Below are 18522 nucleotides of genomic sequence, written 5' to 3' on the forward strand. Positions count from 1 at the left end.
TTTATAGTTAAAATCATGACAAATTTCAAATACTATGAAACAAAATTGCATTACAAGACAAGTCCTAGAACTCCAATATCCAATAATCATTACTATAAGCAGAATGAAACACATCTTCCAAATTAAAGCCCAATAGTTTCTAGGTAAACATTGTATTTGAGCAGCTGAGCATCTGATATGATGGAACCATCCCCTGAGATACATCAAAGGTTAAATCCCATGACCTACCAGGAATATGAAAATCACAAGCAGTCAAGCTCCCTGTATAACAGTTTATGACATGTTAATGAGACACTTATAAAGACTCACCTATGGGTTAGGTAATCTCTGAATGTTTTGTAATATGATTTTATAATCAATTGTGGTGCATTAATTAGGGAAAATGACATGGGAAAGGCCTGTTCATGTTCAATGTAGATGAACATTTTACAAACTATTTGTTATGTGGTTGGAAGAGTCTGAGGATCCAGGATCTACAAATATGGAAGGCATACTTGTGGTGGAACTATACTCATATGAATACATACACACATCCTAATGATAGAAATGGTCTACAGCATTCTACCAAGGAACACAGGCCACTTAAAAGATAGCAACTAACACAGCTCTAAATTCGCCGCACAAAAATGTAAATTTCATTAATTATAAATTACTTAAATTTTCATGTAGAAGCCAGGTGTGGAGACATAGGCCTTTAATCCTAGCACTTGGGAAGCAGAAGCAAACAGATCTCTGTGAGTTCAAGGCTAGCCCAGTGTACAGAGCTAGCTCTAGACACCCAAGGATATACATGGAGGCCCTGTCCCAAAACACTTCCCCCAAAATTTACCTAGAATATATAAACCAAATCTGTCTGATAGTGTAGAACTAATAAGGCCATTGTAAAAGGGAATAATAATCCGAATGTGGGAGAACATGCCTATAAAAGATCAAAGGTTATGATATGACAGTAAATCAAAAGAGACATTGGAGTTTATGGTGAGAAGACAACTCAGTAAGTTTGTAATGAGCAGAGAGATCTTATTCCACATGTGTTATTTAGAGGACCCTAGAGAGGACTGTAAAATACAGATGCTTGTAAACCTCAAAAAAAAAAAAAAACAAAAACAAAAAAACAAAAATAAAAAAACAAAAATAAAAAAACAACAACAACTAGCAAACAGTGGCTGTATGAATGGCACACTGAAAGTAACATGAAATCAACTAGAAGTCTCTCAGGAAAGTGGAAGTGGCATAGGAAAGAGAAAATAATTAACTGTAAACAGGTTACACCCTTCAGATGAGACTATCCTTTATGGAAGCATGGTAGTATAACATGTAAATATTGAAATCACCAACATTTAACTATTTACACATTATATTGCTATATGTGCCAGGAAAGAGAAGTGAGTGTATGTGTGTGTGTGTGTGTGTGTGTGTGTGTGTCTGTGTCTGTGTGTCTGTGTGTGTGTCTGTGTGTGTGTGTCTGTATGTGTGTGTGCGTATGTCTGTATGTGTGTGTGCGCATGTCTGTATGTGTGTGTATGTGTGTGTGTGCATGGGTGTGTGTGAATGTGTGTGTGTATGTGTGTGTGCGTGAGTGTGTGTGTGTGTGTTTGTGATATAATAGATCCTCAGGAGTAATAGAAGGCATATTTACAATTTCCTCCATGATAGTTTCTTGGATAAGAATGGAAAGTAAAGAGTTTTGTACAGGTCAAGCCGGGAATCATATTCCAAGATATGGTGCAAAATACCAAAAGTATGTAGTCATATGAATTTTTGGAAACATACACATGGATAAAAGGCACTTGAGATACATATCCATTGAATTTCTTCTCATCAATGTGCCCTGGACAAATTCTTTGAATTCATACCTGATTAAAAGAATAGGTTTGGAGAAGAGTTTTAGCTTTTGTAATTACTCAGGATAACATGGTTTATCTAGAGTGCTGAAGGACGCTTTTGCTACTGTGGAAAGAAAATTGTGTCTACCGATGCTAAAGGCACCATAGATGGTGAAGAGAGCTGTATTTCCCAGTCTTCCAGGAAAGTTCCAGTGCATGTTTCTGTTATAGGAAGTGCGTTTCCTTTGGTCTTTTCTCAGAAACAGATGGGAACAAGAACGCAGGTGTGTTATCTACCATGATGGTTAAGAGGAAATTGATCTTTCATTTTATTTTTCTTTCTATAAGAATGAGGATTAAATTGGTGTGTATTGCTCTTGAATCCCCCCCCCAAATGTTCTTTAGTAAGAGGCTCTGGTGAATCCCAGGCTTCTGAAAACACTGAGTAAAATATCATTTATGTTCAATAGTCAGTATATGAAAACCAAACTCACATCTGCCTTGTGCACAAAAGGCTATGCTGTGGACCCTTGCCCGCTACTGTAACTTAATTAAAAAGAGTTAGTTGTCTTTTTAGCCTCCAAGTCTGTTGTGTTTGGTTGGACTCATGTATAGAAGCACTTTCCTTTATCAAGAGATATTTTATCAAATCTTAACGCATAACCACAAATGTTTAGCCCTGAGCCTGCACACATCTAGTCACAGGAAAACTAACAACCACAAACTCCCTCAGGGTGGTCCATTTTCCCCTTTCATCCTTTCTTCCACATCCTCATTCCAACCCTGCTTCCTCCCTTTCTTCTGCTAGAGGATCCCTGCTCTATCTGCCATCAACTTGCTGTTTCTGCAGTGGCACCCAGGCTCCTGCTATAGCAATGCTGTAGATGTCTGGTTATATTTACCACATGAAGTATTTTTCTGTGTAACTCTATCCACAGAGACTTCTTTTCATCTCAAGAATTTGTTTTTACATCTTGGGACCATGAACTAAAACATAATTCCTGTAAAAAGTTTTTTTTCACCAACAATTTCTCTACAACTTGATAATAAAGGACTGTTTTAGAAAATGCTAATAATCTTCCCTGACATTCTGTTATCACCTGTGTCCAATACATTTTAAAAACAATAGGGTCTGTGCTCAAGTGTTGTTGGTCTTAGGTCAAATTAGCATGTGTTAAGTGAGCAGAAAAGTGCTGACATTCTCTAAGTTCAGATTATAAGTGAAATTTGATTGTAGAAAAGAAATTTCAGTACATTAAACCATTTCCCAATGTCTAAAACAGGGCTATAAACTCTTCTTACTGAAATTTTATGGCTTCTTATAATGTAATTTTGACATGCTTATGCCCCATTAACTGTGAAACTATAGCAAAAATTGTTTATGTTTTATTATTCTTTTATTTTGGAAACTTATCAACACTACAATTTTATATAATTTGGAAAACCCTCCCAGGCATTTTTCACAAACAGTTCTTTACTCACTAAAAGCAGAAAATTCAAAGTGATTTTTAGTATCAGCAAGCCTTTTGGTTTGCTTCTATTTTCCAACCCAAATGTGAAGGCTTATTGGGAATTGCTTTTCTCAAGTCTATAAGTGAACATTTTTCCCAGAACAAGCCGTTTCTCTTCTTACTTACATCACTTTACCCCATCTGTGTCTTCACGTGTGTCTAAAACAGTGAAAAGAAGATTCTAGAAATTAAACAGCAGATGTCTTGGACTTCCAGGGCCTATAATAAAGGCTACAAAATCCATCTAGTTCAGTTCACAGAAAGGCCCTTGAGTTAGACTTGTTTGTGTCTGATATTTCTGAAGGCCTTCTTGAAGAAGCATACAAGCACCACACAAGGTCAACTCACATTCACTGATACCAAACATATTTCCTGTTATTAGAGACAGTGGTTCATTTCCCCCTTCTCATCCTTCTTTGGTCACATTTGATTCTTTCTATTGTCCTTTCTCAGATAAATTTTACTCGTGTAAGTTAAAATTTCTTATGGCCAATCTATTATTCAATATATAAAGCTTTGAGAAAAATTAATTATAATAAATCAACTACTTTGAAATAAATATTTTAGTTGCAACTTTAATATGTGAAGGAAAATTAATTGAATTTTCTTGGCCTGATATCAATTATATATATATAGATAGATATAGATAGATCGATAGGTAGATATAGAGAGATAGATATAGGTATAGATATAGATATAGATAGATAGATAATTATTAGACCCCATCCCTTCCTGAAGTATGATTAAGTGAATGGTAGATAAGGGGAAGGGTTGTTACTTTCTTCAGTAGTGTATAAAACCAGTAAGTTTCTCATACTCCTGAAAACTAACTGCCTCCCATGCGAGCAGCCACAACTCAACTCAGTGGGCCACATACACAAAGAATACAAAAGCAGGAGGGTTAGTTGGAAAGAAGGGTATCAGTCTTAGAAGGAGGGGAATGAGGCAGGGTGACAACATTTGTAAATAGCTGGAGTTCATTATAGACATATATGGAACTTTAAAGAATAAAGAATCTAAAAACAAATATAAAAAGGATAAATCTTCATGTTCTGAAATAAAATATAAGCTAATTAATTACATCTTAGTATGAATAATTACTATTAGTTAGGATAACAAGTCTTTTCTTTGTTTCTACTACTCTCTTGATTCTGTGGAGTGTTCTTACAGCGGACATAATCAAGTGTTGTATTAAAATGAAGCCTGGGAAATACTTCAGGAAAATTCTTGCTTCATAGCCACAATGCTCTGAGTTCAATAGCCAGCATCTACAGAAAATATGAGTTCTGGTAGCACATGTTTGTGACCATTCCAGTAGAAAAGCAGAGACAGACATCCCTGAGGCTTGTCAGTTAGCTAACCTAGTCTAACCAATGTTCTCTAGGACAGTGAGAGACTTCATCTCAAAATGCATGGTGGAGATTGCCTTTGAAACCTGATGGTATCCTCTTGCTTCTACAGTCAAACAAACACATGGATACACACACACACACACACACACACACACACACACACACACACAAATACATGCATAAACACATGTCCACAAAACGACATAATTTAAATCATTCATTAGCTACTTCATGTTCTAATAAATTCACTATAGCTTCAATGCATAATTGGGAACTTTTTAAAAACTATTATTGACTAAAGAGTTATGCGTTTATCATTATTCTCATGTTTGACTATGAACATGCTAGAATTTGGAGCTGTTCTATACTCCTAAAGTTCATATGTTAAAGACAGTTAGCAGGTTGGCACAGTTAGACATTGAAGCTTCCTTTGAAGTATTGGGTTATTGAGGAAGGGTTCTCAAAGTAGACCTCAGTACTCGGTTTCTACTAAACTTTGCATTGTCAGTCACAAGGTGAATTCTTTCACTATGAATAACCACCATGGCATGCTGTCTCCTCATCGTCAGTAAAGCTGCAAGAATGAGCAGACAACAGCGCAACCCCCCAAGCACTGAGCCAAATACACTCGTCTTTCTAAGCTTCGTTTTCTTTTAAGTGGATTTTCTTGGGTATTTAGTATCATAACAGAAAGTTGGCTGACCCACAAAGACACCTAAAGCGAGATGGCACTCTTTACTAAAACATATTTTTGGGGGGATTGTCTCTTTGCGTCTGCCGTAGAATGAATAAAACTTTCTCTAATATTCTCTTGTTTCAGTTAGAAGTAATACTAGGACATCACGTTATGTTTATTGGTCCTCCTTTAAAGGAAGGACTGAAAATATGAACAAGGTGTGTGATGTTTTATTTAGGAGACACTTGAGTAAAGTGATCATATAGATTAAATAATATCAAAACTGCTAATATTGTGAATATTTTTATATTTATTGAAGATTAAACATACTCTTTATGACAATTCCAATGATGTTGCTCATAGACTTATGACTATGCAAAAAAAAGAATCAATACAGTTAGGAAATAAGCTACAGTTGGAAAGACAAGCATCTGTCAATTATCCATTCAAGAAAGGATTAGTATCTATGAAAACGAGCTATGAAGAATATTAATAAATCTACACAGAATCTGTTTAAAAGCATCAAACTCAAACATAAAAAGCAAATCATCCAATTAATAAATGTAGTATTGAAATGAGTAAACAGTTCTCAAGCAAAAATATAAATTATCAAAAAATATTTTTTAAAAAAAATTCAGCATCCTTAGCTGTCATAGATATATAAGTTAGAATTGCATTGGTATTCCATGTCTTCCTAGACAAATAGCTCATATCACCAACAAAAGGGTAAATAATCAATGTGGTGGAAGAGAGACCCTACTGACTTTTGGTGGGAATATAAACACCTGTAGCCATTAAGAAAAAAGTATGGAGGGTGGCCCCAGAAAAAAATCAAATAAGTAATGATAAAACTACCATATAATTATCCCTGTGTGGATAACCAAAGGATTCCAGGTCACAGAGATAACATCATGCCCGTGATTATCCAGCTTTATGTATAATACATAAGATACAGAACTAGCAGAAATTTGAATCTGCAGATGAAGATAAATAATGTGCATATTTATATGTGTGTGTGTTTGTGTATATGTACATGTACTGAAGTGAGATGAACAGAGTATGTGTGTGTGTGCATGCACACATGTGAGAGGAAAGTGTAAGAGTGGGAATTAAAATGGAAGCAGGGGCCTAAAGATGGCTACAGAAAGCAAGAGTTGAAATTAAATATGTGTCATAAAGCCACAAGGGATCACTGGAACAGAAGCAGGGTGCTCGACGTGGTGGGGAAACAACAATGAGTGAGGGAACTTGGATAATGAACAAAGTATAATAATGTATATGCAAAAGTAAATCACAATGGAACCCATTCTTTTAATGCGAAAATGAGAACACACACAAACATGTCTATGCATATATGTATGTATGCATAGATATGTGTCGGAATTTGCTGTGCACATCTATATATGTTTACACACATGAATAATGTAAGTTACTGTCCACATACAAATAATAAAATTATTCCACGTGTAAAAGGTCTCATTTATATAGAGTTAAATAGTGATCCAATTTCTATTTCCCAACTTAAACTGTTGAGCAAGGTCACTTTCATGTGAAATCTAAGAGCACCACTGTTCTGGACCTGCCAGATTTTGCAAGAGGACTGCTCTTTCTATGTCCTTACTCTCCAGTGGGTACCCTCATTTACTCTTTCCTGCATATTAACCTGACAGACAATTCTAATAGTGTCTCTCATAAACCTCTACTTTTAAGCCATCGTCCTATTTGAGAACCCTTGAGGGTTTTTATTTCTTAAGTTAAATTAAATACAGCTGGGCCTTTTATAGCTCAAAGCATGTCAATACCTGACTAAATTTAATATAACTGCATCTACCACCAACTGTCAACACTTCGATCAGTGTTAGACACACGATACATGTGTTTCTAGTCTATGCAAATATGATCTTTCATTGCTAGGTTTCCAAGTTCCTCTGTGGATCAAGGAATGAGAGAAACTTAACCGAAAATCTTATGTAGGAATTTTTTTGAAAATAAAAAACTTGAAAAACTGAATTCATTTATTTTTCTAGAAAGTAGAAAAGTTTGGGGAAAAGAAGTTGGATCCAATAATAAAAATTACTATGGAAAAATGGTCCAAAATTATTAATGACTAGCATCCTTCAGACGAGTCGATGACAGAGAATATCAGGAATCTTCAGTGAGAATGACAAGAGAGTTAAGAATATGTAAAACATTGGGTGGGGCTCTCAGATGTTAGATACCAGTATCACATGATCTAGAAATTAAAGATGGAATCATTTTCTTAAAAGGAAGACGAAAGCCATAGACAGCCCAAATATCTTGTAACATTATACACTAGTGATAGTGCAGGAGGGAGCTCTAATTCAATCCTTAAAAGCTTTGGGGGCAAGGAACTGAAATTGTACCATCCAATGTAAACAACAAGATGAAAAAACAAGATGTAAAAATAGAGTCTAGTTTCCACTAATTAATAAAAGTAAAGAGCTCCTTCAATGTGTAGCAAACGAAAGACTCTGCAGAATGACAAGGTAGCCTGCAGAATGAGAAAAAGATTCCCCAGCTCTATGTTCAAGAAAATGTGATATCTTAAGCACATATGAAAAAAGAAAAGCATGAGGAAAATGAACAGTGTAAGAAAATATTGTTAAATATTTGAATAGAAAAGTGGTTAATACATACTGAAAGGATTCAACAACACTAGTAAGAAAATGCAAAATTAAAACTACTTGAGTTTCTATCACACTCCACCCAGAGCGATTGTTGTCAAGAAATCAATTTACAACAAACAAATGTGAGGATATAGAGAAAGAAGTATTCCTATTCACTGATTGTAGGAGTGCAAAATGGTATATCCACTAAGGAAACTAGACTATATGGTCCTCAAACAGAGCTCCCATTGGATTCGAAAATTTAATTCCTGAGCATATACTCAAAGAACTTTACATTCTTCTACTGAGATACTTGTTTATAGATGTTTGTTCTGCTCTACTCTTCAGCCACAATAGTTAACAAATCCAATTCGCCTAGATGCCTTTCCACTGACTAATGGATAGTGAAATGTGGAGAATATTCACAGTGGAATTTTATTCAGCTGTAAGCACAAAATGAAACTATGAATTTTCCAATATATCAATGGAAACATACTGAGTGATGTCACTCAGACAAACAAACAACGCTCACTTGCTCTCAACTGTGGCTTCACATTGGAAACTCTAATTCTATGTGTCTAACGTAATATCTTTGTAGATGCTGGATATCTGGAAGGAGGACATTGGAGAGAGGATGTCTCATATCAATAGCAAAGTGTTTTGTCTGCAAACATCACCTCTCTGACCAAGCTAGTGGATTAAGGGGTTACAGGAGCATCCAAAGCCTGAAGTAACTGAAATACGTCTTTGCTCAGGCTACTCATACCAGTAAGGAATGGGCTGAAGAACCAACACAATGTTAGAAGGACAGCACCAGCTGTAGCTGCACCAACAACCTGGCTTGGGATTTAGGCAACAACACCAGAGAGTGGATCAATTGTAAAGTAAGACCTATACTCAGAAGCATACACAAATTTGCGTGATTGAAAAACAGACATTTGGGGATCATTTTTCAACTTTCTTCACTAAATTACAGCTAACAGAGGCTGAGGGCCCTGTATTTAAAATGATACTTTTCAGGACTATGCAGAGGACTCTGCAATTCTACAAAGGACCCAGATTCTGTTGCCATCACCTACATTGCAGTACAGGTCCTCTCGGGCTTCCCCTTCCAGGGGATACAACATTTTCTGGCCTTTCCAGGCACCACCCATGTACAGACATATGTACTGGTAAAATACCTACAAACAAAAAAATTAATGCTTTAAACTACTACTCACCAAAATAAGAGGGACAGCATGAAATCCCTGTACCTGTTCCCTGTCTGGGAATGGAACTATCTTGCTGAAGCAATTTAAAAATAGAAGCTCTTTCATAATCATCTTTCCCCTGTATATGGAAGTCTGTTGTTTTTTTTTTTTCTTTAATTCTTCCAGTTCACACAAAACAATGGAGTCATTTCTTTGCTGGAGGTTTGAGACAGCTGTTTGTTTCTTAATGTGAACTTTACTATTTCTTTTATTTTGAGTTTATAACAATTGCGTCATTTCCTCTTTCCCTTTACTTCATTAAAAGCCTCTCAGATATGTGTATACATATATAAATGCACATATATGCATATATTCTAAAATGTATATATCAATAATGCAAGGCTTATATACAAAAATATATAAATATTATGTATAACATATACTTCTAAATATAACTTGTTCTGTCTATATAGTGTTACATGTTTACGTGTGTGTATGTTTTCAGGACTGACCATCCTTGTGCTTTTCCTCTCACTCCCAGCATTTCTTAGTTGCTTTCTGCTCATTGAATAGGGCTGAGCCTTGTACACCTTCCTCATCCACTTTTCCATGTCTGTTGGTAGTGTCCTTTTTCAGGTCGTATTTTGACAGGCATGTTGGTACGACTTTATGGATATAACTTCTGTTAATCCTAGAAGATACAATCTCACAGTTAACTCCCTGATCTGGCTCTTAGAATTGACTTGCTCCCTTCACCACAATGTTCCCTCAGCCTTAGGGGCAGAAGTTATTTTGGAAATATATCCACTGATACTTGGATCCACAACTCTGTATTTTGATTGGTTTTCTTTCTATGTTGCAAAGAGAAGTTTCATTCATGAGGGGTGACGATTGCATTTACATGTAGGAATACAGACAAGTATTTAGAGTAATATGAGGAATTATGCTAGCTGCCTTCTCTCCCTAGAACATCACAAGGATGATATATACTGGGAAATGTTGTGACCCCCTCATACTAGTCCAGCCTCAAAGATGCTCACTCCAACATAGTGAACACAGCACCAATTTATTGCAAACTTGACCTCCTCCAGAGTCACTTTGCAATGCCCTACTCAGACAGTATTGCTAATTGTGATACCTGTCATTTTCTAGATTAAAAACCTGAAGAAAAAAGTGTAATGAAACTTGTAATTTATTCTTCCTTTGTGTATTATTATCATGGCTACTTAGTTCTTCAATTATTTTTTAAAATGATTCATTTGTGTAATACTGGATTTTTCCAAATCCAACAAACAGGTGGCTAGCCTGCCACAGGGGCAAGCTAAAATATTTAACTGTCCATTAATCTCAGGGAAATTCCCTGTACTGGACTGCAACAACAATCTATTTCCTGAAGGAGAACTTTGATGATATAAGACATCCCTGCAAAATTATTATGAATAAATGTAATCGGATGTTTCCAAAATGTAATTTCAAAGTGCCTGTGCCTGCACTTCTGCCCTTGGGTTCCATAGACCCAGCAAACAGCACTTATTAACAATCAGTCAGTATTAGATTCCTCTTTGACTTTGTTTTTATTTGTGTATTGCTTGTATATTTTTTATTTTACTTACTTTTTATGATATTAATTTCTAATTCTGTTTTCATTTGCCTTATTTTTCCAATTATTTTAATTTAGGATCTTTGTGTGTATGGAGACAAGTTGCTTGAATGGGATGGGTGAATATGCACAGAAGTCAGAAGAGTGCCTCAAATCTCCTGCAGGTGCAGTTACAAATGGTTATGAACCATCTAATATAGATGTTGGCAACTGAACTCTGGTCCTCTGTTTCTCTCGGAGAGAAGCAAACACCCACAATTGCTGAGCCAACCTCCACCCTCAATTCATGATCTCAAGATGGATGTCTCCTTTAAAATAAAAAGACTATAAACTTCCTGTTTATAGTCTAGGATGGTGATTCATTCCTGTAATCTTGGGACTCACAAGGCTGAGGTAGGAAGACTATTGTAAGTTGCAAGGCCATCCTGGGCTACAGAATCAGTTCCAGACAACGTTTGACGGTGGAAATTATGCAACTGTGTCAAATTTGGCAACTTAACACACATAAACACACACATGTATGGTGGGAAACATAAAATAAATAAAGCTTTGGTAAATAGAGCACAAAATAAGAAAACTTTTACTAGTATAAGTTGCTATTGTAGAAAATACACAGTAATTTAAACAAGAAGCCAATCAACCTAGGTTATACCACTTAAGAGGAAAGCTTTATATTTAATGCTACACATGTCCATTACATAAAATGTCTAAAAATGTAAAAGTTGAACATCTCTTTTATTGAGACACAAAATTATTTATTTTACAACAAAACAAGAACATCATATTAAAAACTATATGGATTAAAAGAAACTATGTAACTCTACTGTGAACACTAAAGAGAAATGCTGTACTGATTACTTTCCTTATAAAACTGTCCCTCTATGACCAGAGCAGAGAGAAATGGACATCCTCCAGAGAGCAGGAACTCTGAATCTACCCCTGCGTCCTGGAGGCTCTCCTCATTCTGCAGCTTAGACAACTGGAGCCCAGGCAGACTTGCAGTCTGCTGGAATCCACAACAACAAGCAAGCAAGTGAAAAATGACTGGTATCTGAAGAAAAAAGAAATTGACCGGGTATTTCTCTGCACAGAAACAGTTCTGTTGGTCTGTAGAGCCCCTCTGAGACCCAGGCTAAGTACAGCTCTTCACAAGCAGAAGCCTGGAAGGCAGTTGTCAGCTTTATACAAGCCCACTGCCAGATGGAAAGATCTCTTGAGTAAAGACACTAGAGAAGAGTGAAGTTTTTGGAAATGTCTTGCGTCAACAGTGGAACTAATTAACTAGAAAAAGGCTATCTGGATGCGCACTCCAAGAATGTAACAGACAGCCTTGAATGAATCGAGAGCTTTTATGGAAACTCTCTCCTGCCAAGAAAAGATCAATCGCAGAAATGCTGACCACCATCATGAATATATTTTTTAAATAATGAAAGATAATATGAATCACAATTTGGGAAAAGTAAATCACTGTGAACCTCAGATTTAAGAGAAATGAGGCAACTAGCAGGAAAGAACATAGGGCCTTATTACAAAAGCAGGTATCTAGTGGGGAATGTAAAGATAATAGAGATAAGTGGGTATGGAAAGACAGACAGAACTTCTCTCTTTTAATGTCCATAAAGTTAACGTGGAAGCAACAATAACAAAGAAACAAATTGGACAAGATCTCAGGAGAAACAGAATAACATCTATAGAACTTTTTTGTACTTTTTTTATTGGATACTTCTTAAATTTCAAATGTTATTCCCTTTCCCGGTTTCCCATCCATAAGCCTTCTTTCTATTCCATCCCCTTTCTTCTAAGAAGGTGTTCCCCCTCCCCAACCACACCCCCTTCCTGCCCTAACATTCCCCTCCAGTGGGGGGCAGTGGTCCAACCTTGGCATGACCAAGGATTTCTCCTCCCATTGGTGTACAACAAGGCCATCCTCTGCTACATATGCAGCTAGAGCCATGGGTCTGTCCATGTGTAGTCTTTGGGTAGTGGTTTAGTCCCTGCGAGCTCTGGTTGGTTGTTAATGTTGTTCTTATAGGGTTGCAAGCCCCTTCAGCTCCTTCAAACCTTTCTCTAACTGCTCCAATGGGGACCCCATTTTCAGTTCAATGGTTTGCTTCTAGTATTCGCCTCTGTATTTGTCATGCTCTGGCTGAGCCTCTCAGGAGACAGCTATACCAGGTTCCTATCAGCATGTACTTCTTGGCATCATCAATATTGTCTAGTTTGGGTGGCTGTATATATAGCCCAGATACCGAGGTAGGGCAGGCTCTGAATGTTCATTCCTTCAGTCTCTGTTCCAATTTTGTCTCCATATCTCTTTCTATGAATATTTTTATTCCTCCTTTTAATAAGGACTGATGCATCTGCACTTTGGTCATCCTTCTTCTTAAGCTTTATGTGGTCTGTGGATTGTATCTTGGGTAATTTGAGCTTTTGGGCTAATATCCACTTATCAGTGAGTGCATACCATGTATAGGTTGTGTTTATTTTTTGTTGGTTTTTTTTTGTGATTGGGTTACATCCCTTAGCATGAAATTTTCTAGTTTCATCCAATTGCATATAAATTTCATGAAATCATTGTTCTTTTATAGCTGAGTAGTATTCCATTGTGTAAATGTACCAAATTTTCTGTATCCATTCATTTGTTGAAGGGCATCTGGGTTCTTTCTAGCTTCTGGCTATTATAAATAACGCTGCTATGAACATAGTTTAGCATGTGTACTTGTTATATGTTGGAGCGACTTTTGGGTATATACCCAGCAGTAGTATAGATGAGTCTTCAGGTAGCACTATATCAAATTTTCTGAGGAACTATCAGACTGACTTCAAGAGTGGTTGTACCAGCTTGCAATTCCTCCAACAATGGAGGAATGTTCCTCTTTCTGCACATCTTTGTCAGCATCTGTCATTACCTGAGTTTTTGATCCTAGCCACTCTGACTGGTGTGAGGTTGAATTTCAGGGTTCTTTTGATTTGCATTTTCCTGATGACTAAGGATGTTGAACATTTCTCTAAGTACTTATTGGCCATTCTATATTCTTCAGCTGAGAATTCTTTGTTTAGCTAAGTACCCCATTTTTAATGGGGTTATTTGACTCTCTGGAGTTCTTAAGTTCTTTGTATATATTGGATATTAGCCCTCTATCGGATGTAGGATTGGTAAAGATCTTTTCCCAATCTGTTGGTTGTCATTTTGTCCTAATGATAGTGTCCTTTTCCATACAAAAGCATTACAATTTTATGAGGTTCCATTTGTTGATTCTTGATCTTAGAGCCTAAGGCATTGATAAATTCCCCAGTGCCCCTGTGTTCAAGACTCTTCCCCACTTTCTCTTCCATTAGTTTGAGTGTATCTGGTTTCATGTGGAGATCCTTGATCCACTTGGACTTAAGCTTTGTACAGGGTGATAAGAATGGATCAATTTCCATTCCTCTACATCCTGAGCTCCAGTTCAACCAGCACCATTTCTTGAAAATGATATATTTTTTCCACTGGATGGTTTTAGCTCCTTTGTCAAAGATCAAATGATCATAGGTGTGTGGGTTCGTTTTGGGGTCTTCAATTCTATTCCACTGATCTACCTGCCTGTCTCTGTACCAATACCATACAGTTTTCATCACTATTGCTCTGTAATACAGTTTGAGGTCAGGGATGGTGTTTCCCCAGAAGTTCTTTTATTGTTGAGGACAGTTTTCACTGTCCTGGGTCTTATGTTATTCCAGATGAATTTGCAAATTGCTCTTTCTAACTCTATGAAGAATTGAGTTGGAATTTTGATTTGGATTGCATTGAATCTATAAGTTGTTTTTGGCAAAATTGCAATTTGAAAAGATCTCCCATGCCCATGGATTGGCGGGATTAATGTAGTAAAAATCTATAGAAATTTAGTGCATAGAAAAGAGACTGAGCCAAAACTTTAGTTCATGAAATAGACATAAGCCCCTTAACATATGTAACAGATTTGCAGTTTGTTCCTCATGTGGGTCCCCTAACAGTTGAACCAGGGTTGTCTCTGACTCTGCTGGAGGCCTTTGAATTTTCTAAGCACTTGATTATGTGGCTTTCCCATTAGTGGGCTACCCTTCTAGCCTCTCTAGAAAAGGATGTGCTCAGTCAAAATAAGACTTGATGTAACAGGGTGAGGTAGGTACCCATGTAGGGACCTCCCCTTCGCTGAGAAGGGGATGGGAAATGGGGATTAGTGTGAGGGTGGGACTGGGAGGAAAGGGGACTGCAATCAGGCTATAAAGGGAATACATAAAGAATTAATGGAGAAAAAATTAAAAAGAAATGGGAAGAAACAAAAATCACTGTGGATTGAAAAATCAACAAAAGGCAAGTGACCAGGTCCAGGAGGAGAACTCCAGCAAGGACTAGAGACCCAAAATGTTCTCACTAGGTCAAAGATCAGAAAGCCACATAACCAAGTAGTTAGAAAATTCAAATCACAGTAAACATAAATAAACCAGAATCTTAATCTGGATAAAGAAAATTCAGATATTTTAAATTTTATCTTCTCCAAATTTAAAATAACTGTGGTTTGGCTTCTAAAATATTTTTAAATGTATATTAATTATATCATCTGACATTATTTTTCAATTTATTTTGAATTGGATAATTTATTTATTTACATTTTAAATGTTTTCCCCTTTCCTGTGATCCCCTCCACAACCCTCTATCCCCCTTCCCTCTACTTCTATGTGGGTGCTCCAATGCCCACCCACCCAATCTCTCCCACCTCCTCACCCTTACATTCCCCTCACTGGGGCATCTAACCTTGATAAGATCAAGGACTTCTCTCCCCATTGATGCCTGACAAGGCCATCATCTGCTACATATGCGGCTGGGGCCATGGGCCACTCTGTGTACTCTTTGGTTGGAGGTTATTTCTGCATCTTCACGTTTAAATAATAGAAATAAATGGCTATATTTAGCATAAGTATTCTTTACTGAGTTTAACTTTTACATGCCTATAATTTTCAATATTCTGAATGTTTAAAGACATTTAAAATTGTTCGTGTGTGTGTGTGTGTGTGTCTGTGTGTGTGTGTGTGTGTGTGTGTGTGCGTGTGTGATGTGATATGTACACATGGCTGTTCACAAAGGCAAGAAGAGAGTATTAGGTTCCCTGCAGCTCATGTTACAGGCTGCTGTGTAGCCATGAAATGGATGCTGTCAACCCAGTTCAGGTACTCAAAAAGAGCAGAAGTGCTCCTAAGCCATCTTTGCAGCCCCAATTCCTACACCTTTGTTTATTTCTTTTGATACTTCTTACCTGCATAGGGTTTCAATGGCACCTCTTATTTCATATCTAATGTGTAATTAAAACTTAATAATAAAATATACACAAGTTAAAAATTCTAAAATTCAAAACATAAAGAGCTTCTAGCATAAAATAGTCAGGAAATTCAGGACACAATGAAAAGACCAAATCTAAGAAGAATTAGAATAGAGGAGAATGAAAATTTCCACCTCAAAGGACCTGAAAACATTTTTAACATAGTCATAGAAAACTTCCCCAGCCTAAAGAAAGAGATGGCCATTAAGGTACAAGAAGCCTACAGAACACCAAACAAATGAAACAGAAAAAAAAATGCTCTTGCTCACAATAGTCAAAACATTAAACACACAGAACAAAGGAAGAATATTAAAAGTTGCAGGGTGAAGGGACCAAGTAACATACAAAGGTAGACCTATCAGAATTACACCAGACGTCCCAACAGAAACTATGAAAGTCATAAGAGCCTGGTCAGAGGTCATGCAGAAGCTAAGAGAACACAAATGCCAGCCCAGGCTAGTAGACCCAGCAAAACTCTCAATCAACATAGATGGGAAAATCAAAATATTCCAGGACAAAAGCAAATTCAAACAGTATATATCTACCAATCCAGCCCTACAGAGGATCCTAGAAGGAAAACTCCAATACAAGAAAGATACCTATACCAAAGGAAAGTCAAGATATTAAGCTTCTAACAACAAAGCCAAAAGGGGAAAACCACAAGCACACAAAGCTACCTACAAAAACAAATATAACAGGAACCAACTGTCATCTGTCTTTAATATCTCTCAATACTAATGGGCTCAACTCACCTATAAAAATACATACGCTAACAGATTGGATATAAAAACAAGAGCCAGCATTTTGATGCATATAAGAAATACACTTCAATAACAAAGCAGACACTATCTCAGAGTTAAAGGATGGAAAAATTTTTTCCAAACAAATGGCTCCAAGAGACAAGCTGTAGTCGCCATCCCAATATTCAATAAAATAGACTTTCAACCAAAAGTTATCAAGCATGATGAGGAAGAACACTTCATATTCATCAAATGGAAAATCCACTAAGAGAAAGTCTCAATTCTGAACACATATGCTCCAAATCCAAGGGCACCCACTAAAAAACTAAGAAAGTTTACTAAAGTTTACTAAGAAACTTTAGTAAAGTTCAAAACACACATTGAACACCACACAATAATCGTGGGAGACTTTAACACCCCACTCTGACCAGAGGACAGGCCATTGAAACAGAAACTAAACAGACATGAAGAAACTAATAGAGATTATGAACCAACTAGTGTTAACAGATATCTATAAAACATTTCACCTTAAACCAAAAGAATACACATTCTTTTCATCACCTCATGGTACCTTCTCCAAAATCAACCATATAATTGGCCACAAAACAACCCTCAACCAATACAAGGAGATTGAAATAATCCCATGCATCTTATAAGACCACAATGGCCTAAAGCTGGTCTTCCATAACAGCAAAAGCAACAGAAAAATCTACATACATGTGGAAACTAAACGACTCTCTACTCAATGGTAATTTGGTCAGGGATGAAATAAAGAAAGAAATAAAAGACTTTGTGGAAATTAATGAAAATGTTGACACATCACACCCAAACTTATGGGACACAATGAAAGTAGCGCTAAGAGGAAAATTCATAACACTAAGTGCACTAGCAAAGAAACTGGAGAGATCTTACACTAGCGACTTAATAGCACACCTTAGAGCTCTAGAACCAAAAGGAGCAAACTCACCCAAGAAGAGTGGATGTCAGGAAACAGTCAAACTCAGGGTTAAACCAACTAAATAGAAACAAAGAGAACAATACAAAGAATCACCAAATATAAAAGCTGGTCTTGAAAGAATCAACAAGATAGATAAACCCCTAGCTGAACTGACTAAAGGGCCCAGAGTCAGTTCCCAAATTAAGAAAATTAGAAATGAAAGGAGAGATATAACAACAGAAATGAGGAAATTCAAAAAAATCATCAGATCCTACTACAAAGCTTATACTCAACCAAACTGGAAAATCTAGATGAAATGGATGGTTTTCTACACAGATAACACATACCAAAGCTAAATCAAGAACAGGCAAACTTGATAAACAGGCCCATATCCCATAAGGAAATAGAAGAAATCATTAAAAACCCCCAACCAAAAAAAAGCCCAGGGCCAGATGGATTTAGTTCAGAATTCTACCAGACCTTCAAAGAAGACCTGATACCAAGAGTCCTCAAACTATTCCATAAAATAGAAACAGAAGGAACACCACATAATTCATTCTATGAAGCCATAATTACTCTGATACCTAAACCACACAGGGACCCTACCAAAAGAGAGAACTCAGACCAATCTTGCTCATGAATATCAGTGTAAAAATACTCAATAAAATTCTTGCAAATCAAATCTAAGAATACATCAAAAACATCATTTACCATGATCAAGTACCCT

This window comes from Rattus rattus, chromosome 1 (assembly GCF_011064425.1).
Source record: "Rattus rattus isolate New Zealand chromosome 1, Rrattus_CSIRO_v1, whole genome shotgun sequence".
In the NCBI taxonomy this organism is placed as follows: Eukaryota; Metazoa; Chordata; class Mammalia; order Rodentia; family Muridae; genus Rattus; species Rattus rattus.